Source organism: Suricata suricatta, chromosome 14, assembly GCF_006229205.1.
Source record: "Suricata suricatta isolate VVHF042 chromosome 14, meerkat_22Aug2017_6uvM2_HiC, whole genome shotgun sequence".
In the NCBI taxonomy this organism is placed as follows: Eukaryota; Metazoa; Chordata; class Mammalia; order Carnivora; family Herpestidae; genus Suricata; species Suricata suricatta.
Window position 1 is genome coordinate 66,131,512 of NC_043713.1, and position 12,286 is coordinate 66,143,797.

Consider the following 12,286-nt stretch of genomic DNA (forward strand, 5'->3'; position numbering starts at 1 on the left):
CTATTGCTGGGTCATAGGGGAGTTCTATTGTTAATTGTTTGAGGAGCCTTCGCACTGTTTTCCAGAGCAGCTACACCAGTTTGCATTTCCACCAACAGTGTAGGAGGGTGCCCGTCTCTCCACACCCTCGCCAGCATCTAGAGTCTCCTGATTTGTTCACTTTATCCACTCTGACTGGTGTGAGGTGTCTCAGTGAGGCTTTGATTTGTATTTCCCTGATGATGAGTAACGTTTGAGCATCTTTTCACGTGCCTGTAGGCCATCTGGATGTCCTCTTTGGAGAAATGTCTGTTCATGACTTCTGCCCATTTCTTCACTGGATTATTTGGTTTTTGGGTGTAGAGTTTGTATATCACATTTTCTTTATCCATTCATCCATTGATGGACATTTGGATTCTTTACATACATTAGTTATTGTTGCTAGTGCTGCTATAAATAGGGGGGTACATGTGCCCCTTCAAAACAGCATGCCTGTATCCCTTGGATAAATACCTAATAGTGCAATTTCTGGGTCATAGGGAGTAATTTTTAATGTTTATTTTTGAGAGACAGAACTGGGGAGAGACAGAGAAAAAGAGAGAGACTCTCAAGCAGGCTTCAGACGGTCTGCACAGAGCCTGATGCAGGGCTCGAACCCACACACTGTGAGATCATGACCTGAGCCTAAAATAAAAGTTGGACATTTAGCTGACTGAGCCCTTATGTTTAACTTTTTAAGGAACTTCCACACTATTTTCCACAGTGCCGGAACCAGTTTGCATTCCCAGACAGTGCAGAAGGATTCCTTTTTCTCCACATCCTTGCCAGCACCTGTTGTTTCTTGCAGTATTATTGACAACAGCCAAGATACGAGGCAGCCCACGTGTCTGTTGATTGATGAATGTATAAAGATGTGGTGTATATATACAATGCAATAGTGTTTATCCATAAAAAAAGAACAGTGTGTATTAACTAACTGGAAATAAAATAAAAACTTAAGAAAAATTATCAGGGAAGGCCTCTGAGGAGTGTTGTCAGAACAGAAACCTGCAAAGGTGCCCCGGGGGCTCAGTCGGTTAAGCGTCTGACTTCCTCTCAGGTCATGATTCCACGGTTCTCCACGGTTCGAGCCCCACATCGGGCTCTGTGCTGATAGCTCAGATCCTGAAGGCTGTCTTTGGATTCTGTATCTCCCTATCTCTCTGGCCCTCCCCTGCTCATGCTCTCTCTCTGTCTCTCAAAAATAAATAAAAAACATTAAAAAAAAAAAAAAAGAACAGAAACCTGCAGGGGGTGGCAGGCCAGCCGAGTGGATGACTGAGGAGACCTGGTCAGGGCATCTGGGGCAGGAGTGTGTTTGGCACATCCAAGAAGCAGCAAGAAGGCTTCTGGCTGGAGCGGAGCGGGCTGCAAGCTGACCCTGGGACTGGATTCCAGAGCAGTTAACGGGAATTCTAGAAGGTGGGCTTTGGAGCACACAGACGAGGTAAGTGGACCTATGCTTCACAGTGGCTGCTGTGGCAGCCATGGGTGGAGCAGCCCCCAGGGACAAAGTCTGGCAGGACCAGGAGAGACCAGCGAAAAGAGGGCAGCACTAGCCCAGGAAACCAATGATGAGGGGGTGTCAGGCCAGCAGCCTGCAGGGTATTGTCCATGGTGGGCGAAAGCAAGGAAAAAGTTGAACACAACCTCATCGATCTAGTCCTAAACAACTGCATGGAGTTACCATTTTACTGAGATATAGGAGATTTCAGAGGGAAGAAGACTGGGGAGAAAAATCAGGTGGTTTTTCTTAACTTCATACATGTTGACATACAACACACATATAGAAAAGTACACAAATCATAATTTTACAATGTGATGAATTTTTTTACCAAGTGAACCCATCCAGGTAAACACATCCAAGTCTCCCTCCACAGGAATAAACGATATCCTGACTCTTATACCATAAATTTGTTTTGCTAGTGTTAGGACTTTATATAATTGGAAATATGTGGTATGAGTTCTGTCTGGCTTCTTTGGGTCAGTGTTTTATGTGAGATACTCCTCCACGTTTTACACATGGTCGCCATGCAGCATTCCACTGTCTGAAAATACCACTGTTAATTTGTTCATTTTTCATTAGGTAATCCAATTGACCAAATATTTCCTTCATAGTCACTACTTTTTCTGTCCTGTTTAAGAAACACTTGCCTGCAGATCATGGAGACAGTCTGTTGTGTTTTCTTCTAAATATTTTCCCTAGATTTTCTGCCTTTTAGTCTTATCTTTTACAATTAGATGTGCAGTCCACCAAGAATTGATTTCGGGGGGCGCCTGGATAGCCCAATTGGTTGAGCTTCAGAATCTTGATTCCAGCTCAGGTCATGATCCCAGATTCATGAGATTGAGCCTGTGTTGGAGTCCACGCTGAGCATGGAGCCTGCTTGGGATTCTCATTCTCTCTCTCCTCTCTTTCTCTCTTTCATTCTCTGCCTCTCTCTCTCTCTCTCTCTCTCTCTCTCTCTCTCTCTCTCTCTCTCTCTCAAAAAATTAAAAATTAAAAAAGAAATAGATATTTTGTGTTGTATGTTGAGGTCACAATTGATTTTTGAGAAATATACCCAGTTGACCCAGCTCCATTTATTGAAAAGTCCATTCTGTCTCAATGGTGCTACAGTGTCGTTTCTGTCATAAGGCAAGTATGCGGTCTGCTTCTGGGCTTCCTGTTGTGTTTCATTCAGCTGTCCATCCTTGTACCAATCACCCACTGTCTTAACTCTTATTACTTTATAATAGAGCTTAATTTCTGGCTGCAGAACTTCCCCAGCTATTTTTTTTCTAGACTGCCTTGGATATTCTCAACCCCTTTGAATTGCCATATAAAATTTAGAATCAGTGCATTAATTTCTGCCCATTTATCCTCCCCAAACCCCTTCTGAAGCTTTTTATATAATTGACACACAATAAAATGTATACATTTTATTGATGAGTTTTGACCACTGTGTACACACTCATGTAATCAACACTCCAGTCAAGATCCAGAGCAGTTCTGTCACCCTCCAAAGCTCTGTCTTGCCCCCTTGAAGTCAGTCCCCTTTTCCTTCCAGAGACAACCACACTTTTGATCTGTATCACTGTAAGTTGGTTCTGACTCTCCTAGGACTTCATATAAATGGAATCAAGATTTAAACTCCTTTGTGCTTGGCTGTTCTGGCCCCACATGATGTTTCTGATACTCACATGTGGTGTAAATCACTTCAGCCCTTCTTACTGTTACAGAATGTTCTGCTGTGGGACTGGTCACAATGTGTTTCTCCATTCGGCTATGGATAGCCACTTGGGTCTCTTCCATCTGGGGGCTATGCCAAAGAAAGCCACCATCACCATTCTCGTACAAGTCTCTGAGGCCATCTCACTTCCCTCCTCATGGGCAGATACTCAGACATAGGATTGGGTGTGTGTATGTTAAGTTGTAGGAGAAACTGCTAAATGATTTTCCAAAGTGGTGGTTATCATTCTACACTCCCGCGAACAAGATACGAGAGTTCTGCTTGTCCTGTACACTCGCCAGTATTCGGTGTGACGCATCTCCTTAATTCAGCCATCCTAAAGGTGAGAGGTGGGCCTTGCCCAGATGACTAATGATTCTGAGCACATTTTCATGTTCCTTTTGATCATCTGTATATCTTTCTTTGTGAAGTGTCTGTTCAAATCTTTTGCCTTGATTGTGATATGTGATATGTGAATATATATATTTCCCAGATGAAGGTCTTTTGTCAGGTAGAGGTGCCACCATGAAAAATTATCCCGGATATTGTGATCTAGGCTGCACTTGCCTTTTCATTTTCTCAGTGATACCTTTTGAAGAGCAGAAGGCTTTAATTTTGATAGATTGCAATTTATTCACTTTTAATTTTTTTAGTATTTATTTTTGAGAGAGAGAGAGAGAGAGAAAGAGAGAGAGAGAGAGAGAGAGACAGAGCATGAGCAGGGGAGGGGCAGAGAGAGAGAGGGAGACACAGAATCTGCAACAGGCTCCAGGCTCCGAGCTGTTAGCACAGAGCCTGACGCGGGGCTCAAATTCATGAATGGTGAGATCATGACCTGTGCCGAAGTCAGACATTTAACGGACTAAGCCACCCAGATGTCACTATTTCACTTTTTCTTTTATGGTTCATGGTTTTTGTGCTCTCGAGAAATCTTTGCCTGACTTAGGATCAAAGATACTCTCCTATGTATGAAGTTTTATGATTTCAGGGTTATGTCTAGGTTTGTGATCCATCTTGAATTAATTTTTGAGTATGATTTGAGATAATTGTGAGGCTTTGTTTTTCTAAGTGATGTGTAGTTGTTTAGTACTGTATATTGAAAATACTGTTCTTCCCCCTGTTGAATTACCTTCTTATGATTCTTGATAATCAGTTGACCATGTATGTCTACACTCTTTTTTCTCCATGTATTCCTGACCCTGTTTGTATGCCAAAGCCACATAGTCTTACTTGCTGTAGCTTTAAAGTAAAATTTGAAGTCAGCATCAAGTTTGTTTTGACTTTTCTAGATTCTTTGCATTTCCAAATAAGTTTTAGATTTAAATAGTCAGTTTCTGATAAAAACTGCTAAGATTTTTTTTCCTGCCAATACTTTGTTTGCAGTTGTGTTGACTTTATAGATAAGTTGGGGGAGAATTAATGTCCAATATTAAGTATCCCATCCGGGAACATAGTATCACTCTCAATGTATGTCTTAATTTTTCTCAGTGGTGTTTTGTAGTTTTCAATGTAGAAGTCTTCTCTTTTGTTAAATTTATCCCTAAGTGTTTTTTAATCAACTTTTCTGAGGTATAATTTACGTATTATAAGTTTTGCCCATTTTAACTCTACAGTTTAATAGGTTTTAATTGATTATGTTTATTGATGTAATGGTAAACAGGACTGGTTTTATTTTCCGATGTTTGTTGCTGGTTTATAGAAATATAATTATATTTACATTTGGTTGTGATGTCTCTTAAAATTCTTTTATTCTTCAAGAGTACATAACCTCTATTTCTTCTTTATAATGTTGGGTTGTTTATACATATGAATAAATTAAAATTATATTAAAAGTTCAGATCCTCAGTCACACCAGATTTCAGTTGCTCAGTAGTCTCATGTGTCTAGTGGCTACTGTGTTAGCACAGATTTTCATTATTGCAGGAGGTTGTATTGAAAAGCACTGTGTGGGGGCACCTGGGTGGCTCAGTTGGTAAAGTGTCCAACTTTGGCTCAGGTCATGATCTCATGAGTGAGTGGTGAGTTCAAGCCCCATGTTGGGCTCTGTGCTGACAGCTCAGAGCCTGGAGCCTACTTTGGATTCTGTGTCTCCTTCTCTCTCTGTTTCTGTCTCTGTCTCTGTCTCAAATATAAATATTAAAAAAGAAAAGAAAAGCAGGTGGCCCCACCTTCTGGATTTGCCTCATTGTTTTCTCATGATGTGTAACTCGTTCTAATCTCTGTATTTATAGTAAATTGAAAGTGACACACATACATTTGAAAGCTTAATTAAATGCAGCTGAAACTTTAATTTTTATTTTAAACTTTATTTATTTTGAGAGAAAGAGAGCAGTGGGGGAGGGAGAGGGAGAGGGAGAATCCCAGGCAGGCTCCACACTGTCAGTGCAGAGCCTCCTGTGGGGCTCAAACTCACAAACTGTGAGATCAGGACCTGAGCCAAAGTTGGGTGCTTAACCAACTGAGCCACGCAGGCATCCCCAGACTGAACTTCTATTTGAAGACTACCTTGTAAGTGATGCTGTACCCTTTGTACTGAATCACAAAGAACTAAGAATTGATCGTAGATTTTGCTACATGGACATAGTTATTGGTCTTGTTTTGGGGGCAAAATCTTGCCTCAGAGGGGCGGTTCAGGAGAGAAGAGGAGGATGGAATTGGTGACACCAACAATGACAAAAAGAGGAGTGGAGAAGTGGTGTGTTCACTGGATGGGAATTTGGGGCTAAATTGGAGATTACAGCATGTTAACGTGCTAATAGGAACGATTCACCTGTAAGGAAAAATCTGATAGTGCAAGAAAGGGAGGCTTCCTGACACACTGGTGTTTAGTAGGCAAGTGAGAGCAGGTCTGTCAAATGGAGGTGTTGGCCAGGGAGAGGGGCTCAGTGGCTCTCCCCCCACAATCACAGGTCGGGTGAGCATGAGTCATACCTAAGAAGGTAAGTGGGAAGGTCACCAGGGTGGCTCAGTTAGTTGAACTTCTGACTTCAGCTCAGGTCATGATCTTGTGGTTCATGAGTTCAAGCCCCACATCGGGCTCTCTGCTGCCAGTGCAGAACCCAATTCAGATCCTCTGTCCCTCTCTCCCTGTCTCTCTCTCTTTGCTCCTCCCCTGCTCATGCTCACTCTCTCTCTCTCTCTCTCTCTCTCTCTCTCTCAAAAATGAATAAATATATTTTTTGAAAGGTACATAGGACTTCTCTTCTGATTTATTTACATCCAAGCATCCAAAACCAAAGAGAAGCACTGTAGTGGCCTCTCTGAATGGTCCCAGACTTCCATACTTTGTGCGGTCTTCTGTTTCATGTATGGGTCTGAACTCCTTTCCATCACTCCTGTCTTGCCTCACTCTACAGCCTCCCTCCCTGTTCCACTTCTAACTCGCTTTTATTACACCACAGGTTCAAACATCCACAGTTACGGTCGTTAAAAGAAAAAAAAAGAGTCCCGTATAAGTCATCCCAACGGGGAGGCAACAGGACATGGAACTGTAGCGTGGCCTGGAACGTGGGCCCTTCAGGGACTTTCTTTGCCTGTCAGGTGTCTTTGCTTTGGGTCCTTCCCCCTTTCTCTCCTGCCAGTTTCTGCTACTCACATGTAGTTTTCGCCCCTCGGCAACCCCGGCGGCACGTGGCCGTCCAGGCCCCCCTGACCACCGTCACTCAGCAGCTTCTGGCCTCGGATTCTGCTGCAAAGACCTGATCTAGACCTGGACTGAATTCTTGAGAAAAGGAATCTGAATCTGGTGAGGCTCTGACCTCCTCTGGGATGGCCCCGTTCTGGCCTCGTCAGCTACAGGCAGGAGGGCAGCATCCTCTGTCATCCCCTGGGGCTGGGCCGGGGCACGGGGGCATTTTTATTCGGTGAGATACTGGAAGTGTGTAAAATCCAGGAGAGAAAGGTATCTAATTAAGTGAAGTGCACAGGCATTTTTTATGGATTGTTTACATTTAATGTTTTTATTTATTTTTGAGAGAGAGAGAGAAAGATATCATGAAGGGGGAAGGGCAGGGAGAGAGAGGGAGAGAATCCCAAGAAGATTCCACACTGTCAGCACAGAGCCCGATGCGGGGCTCAAACTCATGAACCGTGAAATCACGACTTGAGCTGCAATCAAAGAGTCAGATGCTCAATCAACTGAGCTACCCAGACGCCCCTATTTTATAGACTTTGAAACATCTCTTTTAACTTTCTGTTTACTTTTTATTGGTAACATTCTATTTATCACTACAAACCCTCTGCAAATATTTTTGAATGATAGAATGAGTTGAAATGATAGATAAGAACTGCCTCTTCTCCTTACTTACATATCAATTTTATTTTACTTCTGCATTTTTGGTTCAAAAAGAAAATGGCTATACTTAAGAAAGCTCTGTATGTGGGGGAAAAATTAGGCTTTTGGCAAAATGCTGCCAGGCAAATAAGAATTCAAATTCATTTACCTGTCCCAGTCAGCCAAGAGGGTAGACTTTGGAGTTCTGCTACTGGGATTTTTTAAAGTTATTATAGATTTTTAGGGGCATCTGGGCGGCTCAGTCAGACTTCAGCTTCAGTCATAATCTTGCAGTTCATGGAATTGAGCCCTGCATTTGGCTCTGCACTGAACTTGGAGCCTGCTTGGGATTCTCACTCTCTCTGTTCCTCCTTGGCTCATGCACTCGCTCTCTCTCTCTCTCTCTCTCTCTCAATAAATAAATAAATAAATAAACTTTTTATTTATTTATTTATTAACAAAATTTAAAAAAATAAGCTTATTGTAGAATTTTAAAATATTTTATCCAATATAAATATATTCAGAATATATATTTAAGATTATTATTGTCTGTAGCCCAAATGCACAATTGCTACAAATTTAATAAACATCTTGAGATTGGATACCAATTCATTTGAGAGGCAAAAGTCCTTCTCAGTGCTAACTTTTCCCTTTAATGTATTTGGATCCAGATGTTTCAACCTCATTCGCTGGGGCGGATGCAGCATTAGCCGGTCAGTCCCCTGCTGTTTACTGTTATCTAGTATTATTAGAGACCTTAAGTGTGCATGTAAGAAAGGCTTTAAACTGAGGAAGGTCTCAAGCTGCAGTCCATGCCCAGGAATGTTGAGGTTAAAAACAACAAAACAAAGTGACTAAATAAAGAATTAGAATATCAATGTTGAAAAGCAGTTGCAGGGGCGCCTGGGTGGCTCAGTTGGTTAAGTCAGGTAAGCATCCAACTTCAGCTCAGATCATGATCTCATGGTTTGTGGGTTTGAGACCCACATTGGACTCTGTGCTGACAGCTCAGAGCCGGAGCCTGCTTCAGATTCTGTGTCTCCTTCTCTCTGCCCCTCCCCAGCTCATGCTCTCTTTTGGTCTCAAAAGTGAATAAAAGTTAAAATAAAATTTAAAAAGCAGTTGTGGTAGTGAGGAACAGCCCTGCACCTGCCTCTTGTACTGCATTAGCTCTCAGTTGAGGTCCTCAGGTGCATAACCAAATCTTCATTGAGGCCCATTGTCTTTTTCTAGGAAAGCACCCGTAAGACATACATTCTGCAGCTGGATATGCAGAATTTTTAGCAGTACCAGAGACCATAGATTGTGTCCTACTGTAATGAGGACCACACCGTCGTGCTCATAAATCCTTACAGAGCACTATGATAACCTTTGTCCTCAGATTTACCCTATAGATGATTGTGCTAAAGCCAATTTCTGCTTCAACAGTAAGAGGGTAGAGTTCTTAAGAGATGTTAGATTATAATAGGAGTGTGATAGACTTGCTTCTTGCCTGATTACAATGTAAACCACAGTATGCAGACTCACTTCTCAGGGTAATACTGTTCTCCACAGTCGAATGGTCTCTGGTTTTCCATATGTGAGTGTGTGCACAGATGCCCTTAGAGTTAGGACTCCGGCCCCTCAGCAATGTCACGTGTGTGTCCATCAGCAGCCCCAATAACTAATCCGCGGATCCACTTTGAATCTGGTTTCTTACTTTTAAAGACAGAGATTTAATGGCGAGTATTTAGGATATTTATGTCTAGATTCGTAAATGAAATGGGCCTATTTCTTTCTTTTTTTAATCCTGTCAATCTTAGAATTAGGCATACCATCATGAAGGGGTGCCTGGGTGGCTCAGTCGGTTACCTGACTCTTGATCTCAGCTCAGGTCACGAGCTCAGTTTGTGAGTTTGAGCCCCGCATCGGGCTCCGTGCTGACAGTGCAGAGGCTGCTTGAGATTCTCTCTGCCCCTCCCCTGCTTTCTTTCTCTTAAAATAAGTAAATAAACTTAAAAAAAAAAAACCCACGAATACCATCATGAAATGATTTGAGTATCTTTTATTATTTTTATGTTGTCCTAAGCAATTTGAAAAGAGATTTTCCTGGCCCCTGAAAGTTTGCTGGGATGCACGTAAAACTGTCTGGGCCTGTGTGGTTTTGAAGAGCTGGGTAAAAGGCAAGGAGGTGTGATTGCCATTTCGGCTTCATGGGCTTGGTTTCTCTTCCTTTCCCTTCTTGCGCCATGTTTTTCCCACAAGTCGAGAGGATGTGATTTGCGGTGCGGCTGGCGCTCACCGTCAGCCCTCGGGGCGAGCGCGCACCAGCGAGCAGAGCCGTGCGGGGCCCTGCTGTGCGGCTGGGGCCTCACCGCCTCGCGGCAGCATCCGCCGCTTCCCTCCCCGCGGAGGCGCGGCTGTCCTGCAGTCGAAGTCCGTCGTTCCCTGCGGTTCTAGATCCTTCAGCCACGTGTGTGCGCCTAAGCCAAATCAGCCGCTACTTTGCATTTTCATATATATTGGCACAACATGTTGGTAGTATTTTATTTTAATGTTTGTTCTTTCCTTTTTTTTTTTTTTGAGAGAGAGAGAGAGAGTGAGCAGGGGAGGGGCAGAGAGAGAGAGAGAATCCCAAGCAGGCTCTGCACTGCCAGCGCAGAGCCTGACTTGGGGCTGATCTCGTGAACCGTGAGATCGTGACCTGAGCTGAAACCAAGAGTCGGATGCTTAGCCGTCTGAGCCACCCAGGTGTCCTGTTGTATTTTATTTTTTAATCCCTGCAGCACCTTTAGGTACATCCACTTTCTCTTTCTTTTCTTTTTCCATCTCTCTCACAAGTCTGTATTCACATACACGGTCAGTCTTCCTAGAAGTGAGTGTATTTTATCTTTTTGGCAAACTTCACCCTTCTTAATCTAAATTGCTTTTTAAAAAATTTCTTGCTGTTCTTATTTCCTTTTTTCTTTTCCCTCTGGGTTTATTCTTTTGCTAACTTCTTGAATCGGTCAGCTAGCTCCGTGGTGGGGTTTTTTCCTTTAAAAATTTTGTTTAAATATTTTTTATTTACCTTTGAGAGAGAGAAACAGCATGAGCAGGGGATGGTCAGAGAAAGGGAGACACAGAATCTGAAGCAGGCTCCAGGCTCTGAGCTGTCAGCACAGAGCCTGACACGGGGCTTGAACCCACAAACCGTGAGATCATGACCTGAGCTGAAGTTGGATGCTTAACCAACTGAGCCACCCAGTCACCCTTGTTTTTTTATTTTTGAGAGAGAGTGTGAACAAGGGAGGGACAGAGAGAAAGGGAGACACAGAATCTGAAGCAGGCTCCAGGCTCTGAGCTGTCAGCACAGAGCCTGATGCGGGGCTCGAACCCACGAACTGTGAGATCATGACCTGAGCCAAATTCATACGCTTAACTGACTGAGCCACCCAGGCACCCTGATGGGGTTCTTTCCTAACACACACCTGCGCACACGAGCATTGTCACACTCACCCCTTTTTATTGGTTGGGGTTCATGCAGGTACAAATTTTGAATACTACCTGTGAATATGAACTGTTAGAACTATACATTTTTCTTTGAAATGCCACTTTAACTGCATCCCACTAATTTTTGAGATTTTAAATTAGTTTTATTGTTTTAAATGTTTTATTTATTTTTGAGAGTGCAAGTGGGGCAGGAGCAGACAGTGGGACAGAAGATCTGAAGCAGGCTCTGTGCCAATGGCAGTGAGCCCGATGTGGGACTCGAACTTGTGAACTAGAAGACCACAACCCAAGCTGAAGTCAGACACTCAACCAACCGAGCCCCCCAGGTGCCCCTAATTTTATTCTTAAGCTATTCTATAATTTATATATTCCTGAAGTCATGGAAACAAATAAAATTGTATGTTTTATTTTCTTGGGGGGAATTAAGTCTTTGTAATCTACTGTGCAAACTTCCAGTCTTGAATAAAACAAGGAAGAAACATTTCTGTTAATAAAAGTAAAACCCACAAACACCCAGGGTGGGTGTAGTATTTTCTTATTTCCCATTTCACTTCTGTGGTTCATATGCTGTTGGTGCATTTTAAATACTAAAGTGTTGGAAGCTCCGTTCTCACCTTGCTGCTGGTGCTGACTGAACCGTACCGCGTGCTCAGGTGGAGGCCGTGGTGCGGACCCCTCAGTGTTTGCTGCGACTCGCCCATGGCCTCCGGGGTCTGTGCCCCGCGTGTGCTCTGGTGGCTTCCCTGGCAGAGACTGGCTTCTCTGACAGTTCACAGCCTGTTTGCCGAGTTATTTAAACCTGCCGTATGCTTGCTGGATTGTATTCTTGATCTATCGATTCCTGAGAGCAGAAGGTGAAATCGTGTTATAAGAGTGCCATTTTCCAAACTTGTAGTCCTGCCAAGTTTTACTTTATCAGTTTTGAAATGACAGGATCTGCTGCCGCTACGGTTTTTTTTAACATTAGGAACGGGATCTTCTTTGTTTTTATTCGTGCCTTTTACATTTCACTGATCCTTTGATCATCGCCTGTTGGGCCTTAGGCTTCAGTGGGTGTTTTTTCCCCCAAAGAGGCATATCAGATTTAAAAAATTTTTTTAACATTTATTTGTTTTTGAGAGACCGAGCATGAATGGGGGAGGGGCAAAGAAAGGGAAACAGAATCCAAAGCAGGCTCCAGGCACAGAGCCCAACGTGGGGCTCAGACTCATGAACTGTGAGAGCATGACCTGAGCCAAAGTTGGACACTTAACCGACTGAGCCAAACGCCCAGTGGCACTTCACTTTTTAAAGAACATGTGGCATATTGCCA